The sequence below is a fragment of the Cardiocondyla obscurior genome, linkage group LG19 (assembly GCF_019399895.1).
Source record: "Cardiocondyla obscurior isolate alpha-2009 linkage group LG19, Cobs3.1, whole genome shotgun sequence".
NCBI lineage: Eukaryota > Metazoa > Arthropoda > Insecta > Hymenoptera > Formicidae > Cardiocondyla > Cardiocondyla obscurior.
In genome coordinates, this window is record NC_091882.1 from 3,631,300 (window position 1) to 3,653,303 (window position 22,004).

Genomic DNA, 22,004 nt, shown 5'->3' on the forward strand with positions numbered 1-22,004 from the left:
GCAAGCTGTTGCACCCGCATCTGCGCATTCATGCAAAGTCAAACCGTCCGCCCGTCCACTCTCATCCATCCGTCCGCACGTCCGTCCGTACGTCTCTCGTCTCTCGTCTCCGATAATCGCTCTCGCACGGTGCACCCGGGGCTCTGCCGCTGCTGCATTTTTTCGTTCGCCCAGCAGTTCGCGCGGCAGAGCGGCGGAGTATCGATTCCCCGGGGTACAAGCCGGCTTCAAAGGTATATTCGGCCCGGTCGGAATACTTCTGAGCCGGCTTGATATTGAAATACTACCGAACACTATCGAAACACCATCGACTGCTATGGAAATAACGATAAACGAAAAGGGGACAGATCCTGCGGGGGGGAGGAGGGGCCGCAATAAAAAAAAAAGAGAGAGAGAGAGAAAGGAAAAACAAAACTGCGCGCGATCCCGTGAAAACGGGGTAGCGCAAGTAAAATAAACTAGCGCGCGCCGGCAGGCGCGAATGCAAAAGCGTTTTTATTTTTTACCAAGTACGAAACTTTTGCTCGCGCGCAAAACGCCAGACGTTCCATCGCGAGGCTCGGCTGCTGACTCCCCCCCCGACTCTTTCGCGGAAAAACACGTGTGTGCGATGCATTATAAATATGACGTATTTCGATACCTCAATAAACGTCGGGAAAGTATAAATTCTGATTGTCAGGATAATCGCTTATTTTTACCTCCGCTCGTTTTATCTCGCATTTCCTTCCCCGGCGGTTGCCGCGAGATGCACCGACGGGCACGGGAGCACGCAGCTCGCACTTCGAAAATTACGATGATAGATCATTTTGATATACGAGGGGCTCGAGTAAAAGTTTATCTCTCTATGCGGCGCGCGCGATCGAATATGCGCGAGAATATCTTCCGGCGATGAAATCACGCCGGACCGGACATGAAACGGCCGTTATTCTTGGCATCATCCAGAACGGATCTCGCAGATGTGCGTTTTGCAAGAGAGGACTGATTCACTCTGCCTTTCGCCGCATCCATACAGATGCGGATGTTTCCATTTTCCGTATTGCGGATTCCGGAGTGACGGCAGACACGAGTAAACGAAGAAGAAGAAAAAAATCGAAGAGAAGAAAAGAGAGAGATAGAAAAAGAGAGTAAGATATATATATATATATATATATAAAAGAAAAAAAAGAAATGCAGGTCGTATGAGATGACGAGAATAAGAAAGGTTGTTGAGGTTGGGACTAGTGACGAGGAGACGGACTTTAGAATTATTCTGAAAAGAAGGCAGCGCCGTCTGATTGACATCTCTATGGAGCTACTATAAAGGTATACTAAAGTGGAATGAGCACAAGAGGGGGCCGCTCGTAACTCGCGAATAAATGCGATTTGAGGAGAACGTAGGGAGGCTGCAGAAATAGAGAGATCTATTCACAAGGTCGGCCGAGTTCCAACGATCGCGGAGGGAAATATTCACAGCGAGAAAATGCCACCCACACCGCCGCCACCCTTGGAAACTCATCCTACCTATTCGATGAATGGAGACGTTTCTTAGAATGGCGATGGCATGCGACAGAATTTCCGGATTCCCTCGTGCGGGCTTAACTGCGGTAATTTTTTTCCGGCGCGCTATTATTAAAAATCCTGCGGCTGATATTACATATTAACACACGCCGCGCTCGTGCGCGCCCGCCGTATGCGCCGCTATCGGCAGAATATTATTTATACATTCGTCAACATATTAATTAAACCTCTATCTAATCGAATTTACCGTCACGTAACGATACATTTAATTAAAACCGGAATAACGTTAGCGTAAAAATCTCTTAACTTTACTTTCGCTCTCGCTATTTAATTGCAATCGTTCTATAAGCTAGATCTTTTGTAAAAGTTTTTGTAATAGCTCACAAATTATTTTTCTCTTTTGCAGGATTTGACTCTGACTGACTGCCCACGGCTGGAATCTCGTTAACACTCGGCCGAGGACGAGGATTAATTAATTGTACGACGCTACGCGCCGGCGAAAGGTAAGTGGTAATGAATGAAGGTGATACACGTATTCCGGACACACTTGTAATCGTTAAACGGTAATCGCCACGGGCCCGTTCGTCGCGGAGCGAAATAAGACATCACGAGGCAGGTGGCCCGCGGCGTTCGCACGTACGCGTACGCGTGTATTCGTAGATGCATATGTGCCCGCGCTATTCTTTCGCGTACTTCCACGTGACGTTTCACTTTTCTCAATCGCTGGGGGATCCATTATAATGTGCGCTCCATTGCGCCCTGCCTTCCCGGTCGCGTCTCCTCCTTCTTCACTTTCTTCTTCCTCCCGTTCACAAATGAAAATGTTCGGCCAGATCTCCCGGGCGCGCACAATCGGGGACTCCGACACAAATATTTTCTGCGAGCGCTGAATCGCGCGCTATTACGATGGGCCCCCATAAATCATGCCGCTCAGGGTGGTCAGGTTGCGCGGCCGGTTCCGCGCACGGTGAATCGCTGTTGCATTGCGAGACGCATCTCTTTCAAAGTATGCATTTTTACCACGTATACGCGTCGACGTTAAAAATTATCAGTGTAAAAATGCTGCGACTCGATCGGCTGTACGTTTTAAAACATTAATTCGGCAGTAAATATATCGCGTTTCTAAAGAAATAAACTTTAAATCGTTCGACTTTGAGGATTGATTTTCTGGTTGAAAAATTGTCGATGTCCGAAGATTTCTTGAATCGGCTATCTCGATTAAGATAACAGCGGGACTGCGTCGCGAGAGTTTCCCATACGATCGAGGAACACGGTGAGAAAAACTTTTCTTTTTTTTTCTTTTTTTCTTGAAAGAGAAACCTTTTCCGTACGGTCGAGGCGCCCCAACAAAGAGAGATTCGCTTCTCTCTTGCGCATAAAATTCAGAGTGCTTCCTCAACGTTATAGGAGAATCTCGCGGCAGAAGGAGTCATCATCATCGTTCCCGGGGCCTTCTGCTCGGAAACGTTTACGCCGTGTCCTGTTCGCGGCAACAAAAGGTCTCATTGTGGTAACGGTCACAACAGATCGTCCCCCGCTGTGTCACATCGCATTCAGTTTCGTCACGAGGTCGGCGGAGAAACGTGGCTTTTACGGGCAATTATTTCTTCCCGCTGCCACGCCGTGACTCGAATCTACCGCGGTCGTAAGCAATGACGTTGCCACAAACGCGACGTGGAGGGACGCACTCGACCCCGAGAACATTGCCGCTACCTGCTCGCTCGTCGTCGTGATTTTGAAGGTGGGAAATTCAATTTTACTGCCACTCGTATCCTACGTGTAACAAAGTGGGAAACTCTCGCTACAACGTAATGCCAGCTCCGCAGCGATCTTCCGCGGAATATTGCGTGTGTACCTACAAGCCCGCGACGAATTATAACATTTAATTCGCAATTCCTCGTTTATACGTTATACAGCGAGTTATTTTTATCTCTCTCGTCGCGCCGCGTTTCGCTTTCGGTCGCGCAATTTATTTACGAAATAATGTTACGCGTCTCTTCATCTGCATTCGGTACGCTTCCACGGTCGAGTTTAACGCACGTCCCTTTTCTCGGTTCACTCTTTTCGGCTGGTATCGCACGACACGAAAAGCCGGTAGACCGTTCCTACGCGGGTAGGGCCAGCCATCTGTCAAAAAGTCAAAATATACGAAGGGTCCTTTTGTGCCGTGAATTCTGCGGGATTGCTACTTAGCGTTCTCGTATATACCCGGTGTCAGCTATTATGAGTCCCGATTCTGGCTCGCCTAGTTTTGTAGAACATCTGTATCCCGTGATGTCCTACTGATTTCCGTTCGTGTTAGCCCCGATGCCCTTCATCTCGGCCAAGAGAAAGGACGGAGGGAAGGAAATTGGGTGCTCTCGGGTGTGGAACTAGCGTGACAAAATCGCTTGTATCGGGTTATAGTCGAGCTTGACTTACGCGCGTCAATATACCGCGGCACAATGGCACGAGACGATATGTTACGAATTCGGACGCGCCGGAAAAAGTCGGCCGGAGAAATACGCGTACCCGGGGATTGCATTGTGCCTCCGACAAATCGAGACCCACCGTCACACTTCTCGTCGCAGACCCGATTTCACAGCGACAATTTAATGCCTGATCTACAGATAAAAATTATAATATCGCGGAACTGACAAACGTTTGAAAATACGCAATTAACGGGATACAAGTTTGCACAATATTTCAATTAAAAAAAAAAAAAAATATACGACAAGCAATCGCAACGAAACGCTTATTTCTCCGTCGTTACGGACCCGCGAAATGCTGCACGCACACACATACACATTTCCGAAGTTCCGACGAAATGCGCACGATCGACGCCGCCTGCGAAATAATCGTTGTTTGAGAGCTCGTTCGTGTTCTGTTTTTAATCGCGGTTGATCTTCGAATGGATACTCTTAGTGATGCGGGGGAGAGAGTTTCACTCGGTCGGCTATAACCCAATTTTATGTCCCTCCGGTTTCCGCTACGAGCGAACAGATCGAGCTGGGTGGGGATAATTACCGATTAAAGAGATTAAATCCTGTGGGGGTATCGATTCCGCCGGCCTATAATCGGGCCCGAAGGAGGCCTTCGTTAGGACGACGGAGACGAAGCGGCGAGCGAACGGCGACAAGCGAGAGGAGAGATCGGAGAAGGACGAACGACGGAGCGGAACTCGCCTTTGTTTCTGATTTGAGGGGCATCCTTACGAACGGGTTAGCCGCACCAGTGATCACCGACGCTAATTACAGCGGATCAGCCTGGGCGAGTTTAAAACTCATTCCCCCTTTTAAGCGGCGCGCGAAAGGGGCTTCCTCGCCTGGCTGCTGATTGGCCGCCCGGGATGACACGAAAGTGCTCCAACATGGCGTCTTATCTGATTTCATTGTACGAAAACCGCGTGGAAATGCGAAACGTCACTCTGACTTCCTCCACTTTATTCGATTACAAAGCGCCCCCGCCAATTATATCGATTAGGATCAAATACGAAAATAAAGTAAAGTTTTTTCTTTTTTCTTTTTTTTATTTTTATTTTTATTTTTCCGCGGCGGGAAAGATTTTTTCTTTAACGACGGGCAAAGTAATTCGTCTCTTCGCCCGTCGTCTCCATCCTCCTAGTAAAAATACCTATATACATGACAGCGATGCGCAACGATGGAGGAAAATGTGGAGAAAAGTGATGACAGAGGATGTATATCGTTGGCAAAGACGTTAAATCAACATTTTTATAAACTGCTTAGTATTCATAGGCTCGCAGGTGGAACCGCCTATAAAACGAAAACGAGAGGGTTCGATCTTCGCGCGGACGAGGTAAAATGGCACCCCGACGCAGTATTTCGCGCGAGCCGGTGGCGGCCATAATTTTACAGCGATGACATTGTCGGCGTTCGTAAAGAACGGATAGCGTACACTAAATAAAAACTAGATGAAAGCTTAAATTGCCCCCCTTATCTGCCGGTATTCGCGTCCAGCGGGATGAATTCTTATATTTCTTAATTTAAAATGGAAATACGCGGATAGAGATCGCCGATAAGTACACAAGTGCCCTCCAACGCGAGCATTATTCTAGATTATAATTATGATTTCTGTAATCACGCGGCGCGGGGTTTCTCTTTGTTTCTCGGGCGAGCGATATCGGCGAACGGAACGGCTCAGGCCGTTCGACGTTAAATTTACGTCGGCCGCGCATAGGCCGCGCGCGTCGCGAGCTTTTCGAGTTTTTGACAGCGACGAGCAGATCGGAATCTACTCAGATTTGAGGCTAAAGGGAGACGAAAGGGTAGCGGCGCGGCAAAGGGAGGAGGGACGTGGGAGGAGGCCGCCGATGGCGGTGGGTTAGGGTAAAACAATCACGCAGGGCTCATGCATGTTAATGCGTTGTTAGGGGCGCGTGAGAGAATCGGGGTTGCCTAGGATTGAATGCCCAATATCAGCGAACCGCCCTCGAAGCCCATACCGTTTTCCTCGATTCGCTCAGGAACCAATATCAATCTCGTCGTCTCTCTCCCGTGCATGCTATCACGCAAAAGCGCCCGGTGATTGTAACTTCCCCGTTTGGTACAGCTCGCTTGTTCGTTACATTTTCATTTTATTTCTCCTCTGCAGGAGGACGCCCGCTCGTAGAAATTATTTCTAAATGCAAATGACCGTTTCCACGGCGAGAGCGCTGCGAGAGTCAAGTAAGCCGTTTCGCGCCTCTGCGTGTATTAAAAGACGCCGCCCGACGTTGCGGCGCCCGCTTTTATTGTATCGGAATATATGTCTTTCGCGGTACGAAGTTCGGACAAACGTTCAATTCATGCGCCAACTTTTCCGAAAAATACGCCGCATCGTCGCGCGGTCGTGGAGTTTTACTTCGCCGAGAAAAGCATATACGACGGCAGTATGCTGCCGCTACCGTTGAAAATCTCGTCCGTTCTGAAAATTTCGCGCGTTAATTTATTGAAGCTCGCGCGTAGAGCGTACGCGAGTACGAAATAAGTGGCTCATTATTTTAAGAAACTCGATCTTTAACACCCCGAAGAGCTTATTATACTCCCGAGTACTTACGGCGCAAGAACACCGGCGGAAGGGAAGGTTCGGGACGGCGGGCAGGGGGGGGAGGAGGGGAGGGAAAGGGAGAAGGAAAACCGGGCGGAGAGAGTTAAGGAAACTACCAACTACGAAGGCAGTTGATACGAAACTAGTTTCGCGGCCTAGGATACACGTAGAGACTACACAGGATGCGGCGAGAGGAGGCGCCAGGGCGGGGGTTTGACTGTTTGCCCTTCGAATGGAAGTTTCGGGGGTTGAGGGTGGCCGTTCGTGGAGTGGAGTGGTACTTACCAAATCGACACGGGGCCAACTCAATACATCAAAGACCTTATACCCAGCGGCCCTGGTTATATGGACTACTCGCCTAGCTCCGTACTACCGGCGATGTCCATACATAATCATGGACCGTCTTTGTCCCTCGAAATTGATTTATTATTCAAAGTGACGCGTGTTTCACAATGTGTATTTACCACGATACGGTTTCGGGGGCGAAACACGTCGCGGGGGCACGTAGGCCACCTTTGTAGCGATCTACACACGTGTAAAATAAGAGATAATAGGACTCGCTGCTTGCCTCGCCGATATATGCACATTATTTTTTCCTTTTAGCGCGCGGAATATTAAGGAAAGGAATTTTTATCTTTCGTGTCTTTCGTCGCTCTCCAATCCGATTATACCATCCATAATTTTAAACCGCGTGTTAGACATCGGCTAGAGTAATCTTAGTCCGTCGTAAATAAAGCGGGGCGAAAATAAAAAATTATTTCAGAACGCCGTTTGACTCGTATAATATAATAATATATTTTTACGCGAGTAATAATAATTCTGTCTTGATATAAATACGCGTAAAGGACTTTGTTCCATCTTAAAATTATATTTCAAATATCTAAGATGTCACTGTCGCGAATGGTATTAGATTCGATCGAGTGTACTACAAATCGCATGTTCGTTGCAGTGGTAAGGAAGAGCTTGCTGCTCGGGAGCCAGTGAAAATATTGACAGAAAACAGCCGTCCGAAGTTAATTAAACTCGCCGTGCTGTGTTGCCCGGGTACCTTCGTCGCGCCCGGCCGGCATACACTTGGAGTAGTAATTTCCTGATTGTGTGTGCGTGGATCACGACGACCGAACGAAGTGGACAAACAGCACGAGTTTCCCCAGTGGTACGTGTTTCTAACCCGAAATTGTGTCTTTCAACGCTGTGTCCACACTGTACTTTCGCCGTACATCGCCGAGCCTTTGGCCGATTAATTCTCGTCGTCGGTGTCGTCTTCGATCGACCGGATAAACATTTAATCTCAAACTATTAATTCGTGACGGCTAATGAGATCGAAATTTTATATTCACGCGACCGATCTTTAACATTCCGCCGCGAGTATGTCGAATTTGCGAATAGAACAGCGGTTTTTTTTTATATTTTTTATTTATTTTTTATTTTTTTTTAAGATAACAGCGAACAATCGAGACGTTATAAATGACATTCCGTGTCGATGCCGAGCGAATTCTTCGCGCCGTATTAAACACGATCGCGTTGCACATATCGAGAGTCAAAACCTCTTTGACTTATTATGCCACTCGCCGCGTCACGTGTCGTCGGATTTAAAGCGTATCGTCGCCTGGCACTTGCCGCGCACGAATCTTGTAAAGTAACGCCGCGTCATGCTCGCCCTTTCTCGTCCCGGAGCTACGGTGAAACGGCCCAGTCTCTTCCAGACGCGGAGGCATATCCTCTTTTTCCTCCGCGCTGTCCGTTCCTTTTACTCCTCCCTCTCTCCGCTCTTTCTCTCTTCATCTTTCCCTATCCGACGTGTTCGCTCTCTCCCAGGATTCCTGTCTCTCAGGTTGGCTTATAATCCTGAGATATGAGCGCGTATTATATGGAATAGTGAGTTGCGAGGGCTGCCGGAGGATACGCGGCGCGCCAATGGGGACGGGCGTGTGAACTCTGGCGCATATAACCCCGAGCAGCATGTATATTCCTAGATATCCGCTCGGAGACTAACGCAAGAAAGGGCAGATTATCGGTGAAATCTAAATCAAGATCAGACCTTCCAGACTCCGGAGCAATCGGATAACAGCTTTAAGACCGCTCAGCATGCACCGCCGTTAGCCGCTATTGCCCTAGATTTACGGTGTCGTTTTACGAAATTTTACGAAACGTTATGCGCATCGAGTCGCGCAGCTATCTTATTACGACAATTATTCCGCCACGTTGGGATTGTTATTAATTTTGCGGAGTCAAGGAGCGCCGCGTTGTGAGAGCTCGAGGCGGACGCGAATAGAGAGGCACCGTTAGCGCGCGGTTCCGCGTCGGATGACGTCAATATTAATGCACGCTTCGGATGCGTCGTTTATAAAGTAAGATCCTCCATTCAGTTCCCCGCGTATCTGACGAATATCTCGCGAAACCGAAGTCGATATTAGGAACGCAAGCCGCGCGGTGGGCCGCCGCTGCCGGGCTTCCCCGTGTTCTTAGTCAACGTTTGATTTTGTATGCGCACCCGGCGAGAGAGCCCCGGGAGAGATAGAGTCAAGACGGTAGGCAGATGACGCGTCAGATAAGACCGTTCTTAGGCTTAGTTCAGAAACTAACGCGGCTACCGTGCTGCGTCTTTTCTCGCGCGCGGATCGAGGGACCACCCCAAGGGTCGCGAGCAGAAGAGAATGGGGCCCGCTGCCCTCCCCGATGGGAGAGTGCCTCCTCTAGGATTTCATCCAGGGAGTTCTCGGGGTATCGCGTGTAACTGGAATTATCGCCGCACAATGGGCGAAATCCCTCCATTCCCGTCCGCTTGCCTCTTCATCAACCGCAGCGATCTTGCTGCGAGAATGATTTAGATGCGGGACGAGAAAGAGAGAGGAGATATGTACCGGCGAGAATTCGTAGAGCGGAAGAAAGTCGCGAACGGCGTGGATTTACATTGTCGTTGTTGCTGCTGTATAGCTCGACGTCGAGCGAGGAGGCAACTAGCGGCACAAAGAGTACGGTATCACGACGGATCAAAGACCGCGTACGAAAGAAAAGGCGCGGGAAGATAATAAAGGAGGAAAAAGGAGCGAAATCGGGGAGACGGATAGCGCGAAAGGGGGTGGAACGAGTGTAGGACTAGCGAAACGAGGGTGGGATGTGTCGGGCTCATAACTCATAAGCTGAGAAACCTTACTCCCCCTAAATCTTTGCGAAACACATTGGCTTTGACGTTTAGCCCGGGCGAAGAACCGTTGTTACATTATGCAGCAGCAGAACAGTAGTAGTAGAATAGTAGTAGCGATAGTGGTAGTAGTAGTAGCAGCAGCAGAAGCAGGAGCGACGCCTTTCGCGTAGGCGAAACGAGAGAGAAAATTCGAAAGAGCGCGGAGGAAGAAGCGCGACGGGAGAGAAGGAAAGAATGAGATGCCGGATAGATAAATCCTTTTTTGTCGGACGGACAATAAAACGTTACCGTGTCTCCGCGCGCACGGCAAAATGGGATAGCCCGATGCTGATGCCGACTGAATTAGATCGCCGTATCGTGCTCCATTCACGGTTGTGATCCACGGCGGCCACGCGCGAATACGATATCATTCCTCGCAGGTGTGTTCCCGGTATTCCGTCGAGCCGGTTCTTTCGCGAACGAGAAGGATTTTGTACGCCCTGATGCGATTAGAAAGGATCGGGGGGATTCTTTTAAAATGATATCATTTTTTAAAATTTGCCTGCACAGCAGGACGCTATTGTACGAGACTCAATTCTTTTGCGAGAGCAACCCACGTCGGAATGGATATACGGAATCATTTATTGTAAATTTGTTACGTATATACTTTTAAAAAATTTATTTCTGAATATATTTTTTTTTCTTTTTATATTATGAAGCACGATTTAATATAATTTTATTAATATTTCTTGATAGAATTTTTGAGTAAAGTAATATAAAGAGTTAATTTCTTTCGTCGCATTCTTTGATGTTTTAAAACATTTTCTGCCTTAAAAAATATATTTATATAAATATCAGAGAGTTAGAGTTCAAGTTTTAATTCGGTTCTAATTCTGTTCTTTACTTAGTACCTTTCGTGCCACGAAATATCAGATTAAGTTTTATTATTTTATTAATTTCTATTATTTTTATAATTTTAATAATTCCTTTCTGCAATGTATTATTCTCCAAAAAATATAAAGCAATCATGTGCCTTACCGATCTGCATAAGCATCGGCGGAGTTGTAGTTACTGCCGGTGACTGTAACATAAAATTAACAAATATTAATATATGAATATTTGTTATAATATATGAATATATAGAGATGCTGAAAATATCCAGTTAAAATAAATGCGACTTTAAATGATTCATTAATCAAATAAATAAAAATTAAGGTCTGTCAGTGAAACGAAAGAGCGATTTTACGTAAAGAGAATTTAATGTTCACCTAAAAGATGATCCGCCGGTGCATGTGCCCTCCTGGGCCTCCTCCTCCTCTCAGATGGGACGTGACGAGTCATTTCTCCGCGCACAAGTAACTCGCGAAATGACACACAAGGCGCGCGCTCTTTAATGTCTAATAAAAAAAAGGGGGAATCGGTAATACTGCAAGATCCGGTATAACGTTCGATTTCTTCGAGGCAGTATCTTTTCCTGCGACATCCGTTGTCTTCTCCTGGTTTGACCCGCAGGCCCGCCGGGTTAGATTCCTGCGCGGTACCCTCGCGTACACAATACGAGTTATTGTGCAGCATCCACGAGTTCGTACGAGCAGCGGCTGCCTGCCGCTGGCGCCGGCGACTGGCTTGGTCCCCAAGTCGCATAAATTGTGCCAAAGCTGCGACGGTACGAGACTCCGCCGGGCCCGAAGTCGATCCTCCTCGCGTTCTCGTACGTTAAGTCTGTAATAGCGGGAATTTAATTATTAGTTCTCGCGGAAATTAAAAAAATTTATCTGTAAAGAAGATTTATTTTTAGATACATTTTTCTTTCTGTATTGTTTATGAAAATGAATATTTTACGAAAGGTATATTTCATGTAAGAACGTGCAAGTAATTTGTTCTTTTTTATTTGATTAAAACAAACCATGCGCACGCTTCGCGTGCGATATTTTTTTTATAGATCTTAATTCGCGCGCGTCATTATAATTGAGGACGTTAATTAATTATAATATCTATGTTATAATTACAATTAAGTAATCTGCGGCCGACAACGTGTTGCCGGTTCACTTACATTTGTAGCTTTCGATTAGGTTAGTGTAGATTATTTTCTGTCTTTCCTTTCTTCCGAGATAGTTTCTGGATCATCCTGAGAGCTTGCGTCAAGCGGCGAACGAGACGAGCGAGGGACAGATCTCGTGCTCTCAAATTTAATCTGGAATTTCAGTTCGTATAAAATTCGAGAGGAATTCGCGTAGACCGTCTTTACCTGGGCATATTCTATTTAATTCGTGATTTCCCCGCCTCACCCCCCCGCAACCCCCAGTGATCGCAGTCAGGTTAAGCGGCAAAAAAATGAGGACGCCTAGAAGTGATGGGTAACCCTAGCGCCGACCAATCACAGCGCTCCATCGATCGCCTGATCGATAATCTTCCACACTACCCCGTTGCGCAGTAGAGTACGTACGCCGGCCACGTGGAGAACGGCTTCCGGGACGGATATCGAAGTACTTGCGTATGTTTTACGTATCTGTAGCCGGGCGACGATACAGCGAGCATCGAAATCTTTTTATCTAAGAGCCGAAATCTCTAAAGATCATTCTTACTGCGGAGCCTCGGGCGTGAGCACGTGTCGATAATTGCTCCGCAATTACGCGTATTTTCGGCCGCACGGAGGACAGTCTCGCGTACGCATAAGTGTCGACTTTATCGAGTAACGAACAGACAATCATATTCTGTCCTCCCGCGTCGTTCTACTCGTCGTCTTGTGCTCGGTCTCGTGCGTCGAAAAAGTGCTCCGGAGAGACAAGGTTACGGCAGCAGGCAAAGAAACATTCGATGTGTATGCGCGAGAAGGACAGAGACGATCGGACTTATTACCGTCTCACATCTTTACGCGGTTGTGTCTTTCTATCTAAGTACCGTAATCTTAAACGGTAAGTCGAATTGCGGAGTCTCGGGCGTGAGCACGTGTCGGTAATCGCTCTGCAATTACGAGTACTTTTGTCCGCGGATAAAAAAGGGTCGCATACGAATAAGTGTCGACGTCGTCGACTCGGGTACGAACAATCATTCCTGTACTCCTCCGTTATTCTAATGCATCGCCGTGTGCTCCGTTTCGTGCATCGAACAAGTGTTTTGGAACGGCAAGGTTACACGAAGCGGGCGCGGGGACGCGGGGACGCGGGGACGCGGGGACGCAGCGTGCACGGAGCGTCCGACTTGAACTGCGTTGCGTATTACTCGGCGACTTTCGACCACGGCTTCCATCAAAATTTTCTACGGCAAGTTCCGGCAACTGCCATGCTAGAGTGAGAGATCTGCACCTCGCCCGTCTCTCTCGTCGCAGCCAGGATTCTCAGCCCGTTTCGTACAAGGGATTTTTTAAGAACTTGAAGGAAATTAAGTACGCGGGAAACATTGCTGCTTCGCATCGTTCGGGAAAAGTACCGCGCGCCGATAGTGAATATACGAGCCGCAGCCGGTTCGTCGGTCGTATCGGGAGTGCCGCTAATTTTTCGGGCGTTTTTTTACGGTTATATTTTTGCGGGAGTGCGTTCGCGAGTTTCTAGTGCGCGGAAGGATGGCTCGTCACGTCCCATCTGAGAGGAGGAGCAGGCCCGGGGGGCATCCTGCATCGGCGGAGCAACTTATAGGTAGGCATACATTTTTGGAATAAAATTAAAAAAGAAAAAAAACTCTAATCCTCTTTTTTTTAATTATTTTATTAATATTATAGCAATATACATGTCTACATTAATATGTTTCTATTTATGTTACAGTCACCGGCAGAACAACAACTCCGCTGCAGTGCTTGCAGATTGGTAAGTTGCATAATAAATATATATATATATATATATTTTTAATTGGAGTCTCTTAAACCAGTAACCCGTCGTCGATTATACTTTATTACTCAATTGTTACTCAATTATAATTATGAAATAAAAATTATAATTAATATTAAATAAAAAAAAATAATTCAAACATAACCTCAAAATTGCCGACTCGACAGTAGCATAAAAACCATAAAAATTAAACGCGAACTGATCCTTGGGTGGGTAAATCCATAGCGTCGCAGCTTATCGATCGTGATAGACGGATTCTCAATTTAAGGACAGGCGATATAGCACCGCCGTTTAATGTATAGCAGCTTGACGATCCATTAACCGTAACCGATGAATGTCCGCTAATTAAGGCTATTTATATCGGTAAAATGGGGGAAACGAATAGTCCGACCCTCCACCTCCATTCGCGTACCGCCGTAACCGCTCTATTCCTCACCGTGGCGCAACTGCCTAAGGGCGGAAACTGGAAAGTTGCCATATTGGTGCGGGCGGACGGGCGAGCAAAAGAGGGTTCGACAAAAAAAAAAAAAAAAAGAAAAAAGCAAGAGATTATCTCCTGGTTTTCACGCGCGGCAGAACGAGCGAGGGAGAGGCAGCGCGCGGCGCGTGAAGTCTACGGCCGCGCTTCGTTCGCGATTATCTTATAAAAATTCACAGGCCGCGAGGTACCACCGCGTGTTACTATGGAAACTAGAGTTCGCGAAGCTCTCGTTCGCGCTGACATTCCTCGCAGGGATAGAAAAGGAGCACGGTAGCGCCGTACTTACTAAAATCTTTATGAAAAAAAAAAGATAAAAAAAGAAAGAAAATGAAAAGACTTTTATATCTTACGTCGGTCGCGGGTATCTGCGAAAGGTGCCTTCAGCTTTCTGTGTCTTACGTCGAATGGAATCGCTGCGAGATTTGCACCGCTGATATCGACATCAGACTTCTCCGCGAGGCTTACGAAAATTTTATTTTGCATCGCATTGTTAATATTATAATTTTCTCCGTTCGCCGAATCGCAGAGTCGCGGTGATTGCTCGTTAGTTCGTCACGCGACGAAACTCGCGCCGTACGTTTCCGAAAATATATCTTTCTTCTCTCTTCGTCTCTCGCGTCATAATCTGGCCTCTTATATCCTGCCCTAATCAGATCCCGAAATCGCATTCGAATGATTTTCGAGTAAGCCGCATAGAAGGTAGGGCCGCGCGGTATCGATAGAGGGCAAAGATCGGAGGGAAATGGTCGAAAGGTAAAGGCAAAGGCAAGCGGCGGCAAAGTCGCTGGGGTGGAGGGAATCGAATGGGTGAGGGTAGAAGAAGATGAGGTCTCTCGCCCGTCAGATAATATACTTCACGAAGTACGCTCGTCAAACACAAGCGCGAGCAAGCGGAGCCCGGATATATTAGAGGATGCATCTCCATAAAAGTTGGAGCCAAGCAGCGAGTCAACATCCCCTCGCATAAGAAAGGGAGAGAGAGATAAAGAAAGATGACCGAGGAGAAACGAGAAGACGTCCCGTAGTAGGAGCGGAATCGCTCCTTTTTCCGCTCGAGATGCGGGAGGGACGGCGGGGAAAGCGTCTTGCGGCAGCAATCACCGATATTGAGGGTTTCATTTCGTCCCTACGACCGTAAGAGCCTAGGAGTGGTAGTAGGCAAGCGGAGGATAGTAACTCGAGGGAAACGACGGGAGGGAACGGTAGAATGCATGATTCTCAAATCGGTGGGTCTCAAGTCGGTCCAGAATAGTATGCGATATCGGATGCCGCGGTACCATCTCCGTAACTTTATGCCTTGTTTCGACAATGTTGCGAATTTTTACCGAAAGACGAATCAAAAGTACAAAATAAACTTGAAATTATTTTTTCGCGGAGAGAAAATACGCAACGATAAATATATCTCATATAAAATATTCGGTATAAAATACGAAATTATATATATTTCACGTTTAGAATAGTTTCTCGTTAATTGCCAAGCTTCGTGGTTAGAAAGAATATTTCGTGGTACTTTTATATTAATATAATTAGATACCTACGTCACTGGTCCTTTAAATAGAGCCGAGAAATCGAGCGCGAGGCACTCGGGGCCCATTCGAATGTGTTAATCTCGAAGTAAGGAGTGTTTGGTTCTGCAAACGAGATTATCGCACTCCTGTCGCGGCAGATGGATAGACTCTGTCTTTCTTTCTCTATCTCTCTTCCCTGGCAAATCACCGGATTCCTTCGGTCGCGCAAGACCAGCTTTGCGCTTCGTGCGCAGCTAGTGCTCCCTTAATCCGTATTCATCAGCAGTTATAGGCATCCACGGACGCGGAGGTAAGAGGCTAATCCGGCTCATCCGCGCTCAACTGTGAGATGCCCGCCTTCACGGTTCTGGGTCATCTCTGAAATGCGTTGTACGCGTTTTGCAGCGAGTCTTCTGAAATAGCAAGCCGGTGTCGGTGGCGCAGTCGCGAAAGATAGATCTTTGCTAGTACGAAATCTCAGACAAACCTCGCAGCATCCGTTAAGTTACCGAGCGTACGTTAAATTTTATTCGACAAAATATTAATCGCGAGGCGTGAGAGAATAGATACCGCGTGAAAGGTGGCGAGGGTACTTATCCATCGGTAAAAAAATAAGCCGGTCGCGTTTCGGCGGGCTATGTCTAACGGTAGAGACGCTTTCCTCTGGATATTTGTATCCGACTGCAGGGCGCGAGAAGGGTACGCGAGAGGAGCAAACGGCGGGCGAGAGACGGAGCGAGAGGAGGGCGTCGCGACGCGGACGAGGCGAGGCGAAACGGAGGCGTCGTGCCGATAAATCAAATTGACTGGTGCGACGTCGAGCGCAGCCAGAGTCCGAGATCTCTCTCCCTCTCTCCCCCCTGCCAGTCTCTCATTCCCCTTTCCCCCTGTCTCTCTCTTTTTCTCCGAGCCTCCGCGTTCGCCCCGACAGAGCGGCGACCGTCCATATACAACGTGTCCAATCGCAAATCCCTTTAATTCGTTCCTTGCAGTATAAGTTTAATCCGAATTAAACTGCACAGGACGGCACATAAATTCGACCCTTGGCCGAGCATTAAAAGGTACGGCGCTCTCTGGCGGGGTCGGCCGCGCTATTCTGCATTAAGTGCTTCGCGTACGAGGCGCCGAGTATCGCGGAGCCATGAAATCGCATCGTTTCACGTCATACAGTTATTGTTCGCAATGTCACGATTTTCCACGATATAAAGTTGAATTAATGTTAGAAACCCACGGCGCAGCGGCCGCGCGGCCATAAAAGGACGCTGATAAATGTAGCGGCGTATATCAGAATATGTTTTGCACACGTATATCATTTAAAAGTCAGACACGCGAAATCAGCACCTACCTTTCGTATTTCGAAAATTCACTGAATGCACTTCTTAGAAATTACTACAAGCAGTTTCTGATAAACGGCAACAATAACGTGTAAGGTCCAATCGATTGCGAAACACACGGTTCATTGATGAAGCGACGTCGAAGTGGCACGTCGACGGATTTCCAAGAAATCTGCTGACGTTCTTGAAAACGATCAAGTTGCGTTACACAGGAAGTACAAGTTTCTGCATTAGTACACGGGGCCAGACTCGGGGAAACAGGAAGCGGCGTTGCGAAACGTTGTCAGTATTTGCATTTCGATGTAGTAAGCAGTAGTCAGATACCCTCGCCGTTCTCCCCCTCCCTCCTCATTGGCGCCAAGCGATAATCGGATGTTCGTGTGTAATTCTAGAATTTTTAGAAATATTAATAACCATCGATAAAGTACAATTTAAATAATAATTATAAAGGGCGAGCTCATTACGTTAAAAGGAGTGAAATTTATTTTACGCGTCGTGCAAAATGATTGTAATTGCTTTAATCAAGAGAAAATCTTGACACGTTTCTGACGACGACGTGTGAAGAATGATCATTAAACAATGTCACGCACCGTGGCGTCGCGAATGCGACGTAATGAGGGAGACACGCGCGTATCGCGACTCGCAAACAGATCGAGAGGGAGACCGGGGAACGCGTGTTGACGACCATCGACATAGCTGGGGTGACTTGCCCGCCCTTTGTGCACTTTATGGGTTCGACATTACGTTATGATTATTCACGGGGTTACTGTGTTTTATTGCCGACACTGGTTTCGGATGCGTTGCACGCGTCGCTCGTGATGACCGCCTTACGTGATACATTGCGGCTCGTTTCGCAGCGAGCGCGACGTTAGAGCTAAGCCTGTTGTATACACGTAACTCGAATTTTATTAACATTTTACTATCCGCGAACGGCGCGAAAGAATACCGTCTCTTTCCCTGCACTTGCAGTTATAAAATTATTACGGCGTAATCAGATCTCTCTTTTTCTCGCCATATTTTTATTACATCGCGTTATTTAAAACCGGATAAAATATATATATTTTTTTTTTTTTTGGATTTCCAAGAATAATCGACATTCGATAACGAGTTTTGTTTTAATCAGAAGTGAACTTTGATTATATAAATATGTTGGCTGTGCATTTGGACCCTCGGTTGTCTAAAAGCTCGTGCTTCCAATTTGGCAGCATCAGCGGGAATATTGGTATCATATAGCAGGTACAAGCAATAAATACGGGAGGCCGATCATATCAAACTCGCGCGTCCGGCATACTTGAACTCATTCGTCGCATATCTATAGTATCCGGCCATCGATATGAGATATCTCCGGGCATCCGATTATCCACATAAGTCGCTTAACGTCTATTGCCGCCATACCTCATAGAACTTCGTGACATACCACGTAGCTTTCCCCACGTAAGGCGATCCTCTTGTTTCATGATGAATTCCTACGGTTCTTCTTACTAGAGATACTTCATCGTGAGATTTTTCTGCGAATTCCATTTATTGGATTCACAAATAAACTGCTCATTATTAAAAATTATCCTAGAAATTTTGTTGTTAATTATTTCTGCGCGACACTTTTTTTTTTTAATAAATTATACTGCAAGTTTTATTTGTAATTAATTCTTTAGAAAAATATCGCATTTTGTGCTATTGAAATTTATATACATGTTAAAAAAAAGAAAAAAAAAAGTAAGTGACACATTCGTTATCGATCTTTTATTCTGTTTGAGAATTAAATCTACTGGACAGACAAGAAATTATATCCGGCATGTAACATAGCTTTACTCTTGTACCATTAATTATTTCACCTACAGAAATCAACTCGCGAAAATATCATGACAAATTGATCATCTATAATTATCTACGCGCCGGTACTTCCTCTCTCGCGTTTTTTAAATATGTGACAGGGTACAAAATCATAAGAGGATCATCCATGTAGCTGCGAGTGTTACATTTATTATTTGTCGACAAGTACAAAATATCATGAACCAAGAGTGTCGAACTCTTTCTCTCTCTCTCTCTTTTCTGCTCTCCTTCTTCCTCTCTTTCTCTCTCTTTCTCTCTCTCTCGCCTCTTCATCTTCGTCCTCGTTTGGCAATCAACCAAAAGTTTCCTAACGACGCGGCGCGCCGTTGAACTTCGCCGCGGGTCTTCCAAGCTACAACCGTGAAAGTCTTCGATCTCTGTTACCGACAGCACGAGATAAATTTCGTCGTTGTCGTAAGAACATACGTCTCACAGCGTGGGTTCATCTGGAAACAACGATGTAGATGTAGCCTTTCGTTTCTCCGCCCGACGACGTCCATCAATACCGCGATAAATCCATAGTTCCTCGCTGAACTCTCGACCACGTTCTAGAGATGCCCTGTCGATTAAACTGTTTTTACGTTCCAGCGAAAGGTCCGCCGTATCCGCGGTACGAGCGACAATAGCGCGCGAACGATCGGTTGTCTTACACTCGCGTGGGTAATCAATCACGTAATTATTTTCCAACGTAACCCGCAGTTTTTGCGACAGCCTTATTACGAAGAGGTAATATTTTTAGAAAGAACACGAGCGCAGGCTCATATTAATTTTCTACATCGATATTTCTTGATACACTATCGCGTTCCGTCTTCGGAGAATTTAGCAAGCTTTCGTTTAGTATTAATGCTACCCGATACATAAGCTCGTATGTCTTAAACGGCATCGTTACGCGTTATAAGGTAACAAAATAACTAAGAATTTGCCAAGCACAACAAAGTTACACGGTACATTACACTGGGTACGAAGTACACTATGTGTAATCCAGCGGGATTATCACATCTAAAAATATCCGCGAATAGTAACGAAATATCGTTGCGTAGGAAAATTTTATGTATACCTCGAAATAGCAGCAGCATGCTGAAATAAAAATTTGTTCCCGATTTAAAACAGGTATTATCGTATCGATGCACAGTCGCTATTTTTAAGATTTAAATTATGGCGAGATATTGATTAATTGTGACTGGTTGCGTTTATAGAAATAAATTTTTTTTTTCTTTTTTTTTTTTAATTGACTAGATATTCGAAGGCACGCGAGTAATATTCTCTTACTGTCTTTTAATAATTATCGCAACGTTACGTTACATTTTATATTACCGCGTGTAATTTTTTTAAGAAATACATTTTTACGAGACAGAAAAATATTCGAATTAATATGATTGCACGTCGCTTAATTTTCTTCGTCGCGGTTCAAGATTCTCGTCCCGTTTCGAGCAAGTAATTTTTGTAAAAACGTAGTATATCGCAGCTTGTCTCATTAGAGCTACTTGACACAAGTTCTCAGTATCGTTCATTCTACCGATAGAATTGACCAAAGAATCAACTTGGCTCTTTGACCTCGCTTTACAGCAGGTAAAATTCTTTTTTACCGTCCCTTTAATCATGAGAGAATATACACGCGGGCTTGTACGACGAGACCACCGGGACGACGGAAAAGCAGAAGGGAAAGAAAAAAAAAAAGAGGTGAAAATAAGGGTCGGCGGTCAGTCGTATTAATATCGTATATCGGGCAACCGTGGTGGACCCACCGGGGCCGTCCGCCCGGGCAGATATGAAATCATCGCGTCAAGCGTGAGAGTGCTTCGCAAATAGTAGGGCATAATTGAAATCCATTCGGCGGGCATACCGTGGGCGCGCAGCTCCAATCAATCGCCCGCGACGCTTTCTTTTATCGGGTGGCGTCATCGGCAGCTTCGACGTGCGTGCAGCTGCTCGCGAGAAGCGGGATGTAGAGACGTGCGAGAAAGGCGCCACCGCTCACGCTCAGGGCGCTCTTAATTACAATCGCGCGACACGGATCCGGCATGTGCCGTGACATAAAATAAATTATGAAAACGTTTAAAAGAAAAGCAACGCGGCGGGACTTGCGTGCGAATGACGATCAATCACCGAGTCTAAACGAGCCTCTTCGCGAGATCATAACGACCATGTGCGCGTGCAGACGGATTCCGGCGTGCGAAAGATTTCGCGGAAAGAATTAGAACGTATGCCCAACGAGTCACACATGTTCTTGGCCCGGGGAAAGAGATTCCTTTTCTGCTTGGGACGTGATATTCGTCTCTTTCGAACGAATCGCAGATATTCCGAAGTCAGCTCGTCTCTCTTTCTCTCTCTCTATCTCTCTCTCTCTCCTCCCTTTCTCATAATTTCCTGCTTTCTCAGCAATTTCCGAAATTAATAGCCGGCTAAGTGGCGGTTAAATTATTGCCTCGTAAATATCTGCGCGCCCTCACCGCGGATCCCGTTTCCGTTTCTATCTATACGACGAGGGTGCAAAGGTCCCCAATTGTATTCCCGCCGACATTTCTCTTCTCCACTCACGCATGCCGCGGGTCGATCTTGATCTCGGCCGTATCAGTCGGGCATCGTGTACGAACCAGCTCGTGACTTTCCTCCACGACGCGTATGCCGTTTTATCAAATAATGCAGCTTAACGACGCCGAAAGTTAAATATTCGTCGATGCGTCACGTGTGATTATCGCGCCGGGCGAAATAATATTAAAAATCCGCTCGCGGCATTCACGCGGCGAGCGCACGGTACGCTCTGAAAGGAAAACCATTTATTATCTTTCTGTCAGGAGGGTCCCCGATTACGCCGCATCGGCAGGAACGGTAACGAGCGCAGCAATTACCGCGTTTTTTCTTTCTTTTTTTTTTTTTTTTTTTCATAGAGCGATAGCGCGAGACGCCAAAGAGCCGGGCGTCTTGGCAGAACAATGGGCCGTGCTTCGAGCTTGCACTTGCTATTGAGATAATTCTTCTCTGGCACACAGCCGATGCTTCTGCGGTCTGACATTTTTTTACCGTGGCGAAATGTGATAACTCTAACAATTATCTACCTTCGCGCCTTCGAAAGCAAGTGAACGCCTCGCAGCTTTCTGCTTACTTTTGACGAGCTCGCTTTTAATTTGCAATCCGACTTTTATTTCATTGTTTCTATTTTTTCTTTCTTTCTTTTTTCATTTTTTTTTTTTCGGTAGAACCGATAACGATAAAACAATTATTACATTATTTAATAAATAAACTAGGTATCTGTTAATTAAGATAGATCTTAACGATTTTAAGCGCTTCGGAAAAGTTCAACAATTTATTCGGTTTAAAGAAACGACGGTTCGAAAACCCGCGCGAGCTCGCATGCGAGTCATATCTCAATGAATCGGC

General features: G+C 46.3%; 1 protein-coding gene across 5 annotated transcripts in view; it reads left to right on the forward strand.

The window, feature by feature from the left end:
- LOC139110075 (ankyrin repeat domain-containing protein SOWAHA-like) overlaps nt 1-22,004 on the forward strand; it is a 375,001-nt gene that overhangs the window by 138,485 nt on the left and 214,512 nt on the right. For 3 of the 5 annotated variants that reach the window (XM_070669627.1, XM_070669631.1, XM_070669628.1), the window contains exon 8: nt 1,904-2,000. The gene's annotated coding sequence lies outside the window, so the exon portion shown is untranslated. Of the gene's footprint in view, nt 1-1,903; nt 2,001-13,026; nt 13,285-13,410; nt 13,453-22,004 lie in introns of those variants that run through there. The other 2 variants (XM_070669630.1, XM_070669632.1) reach the window with 2 other exon arrangements.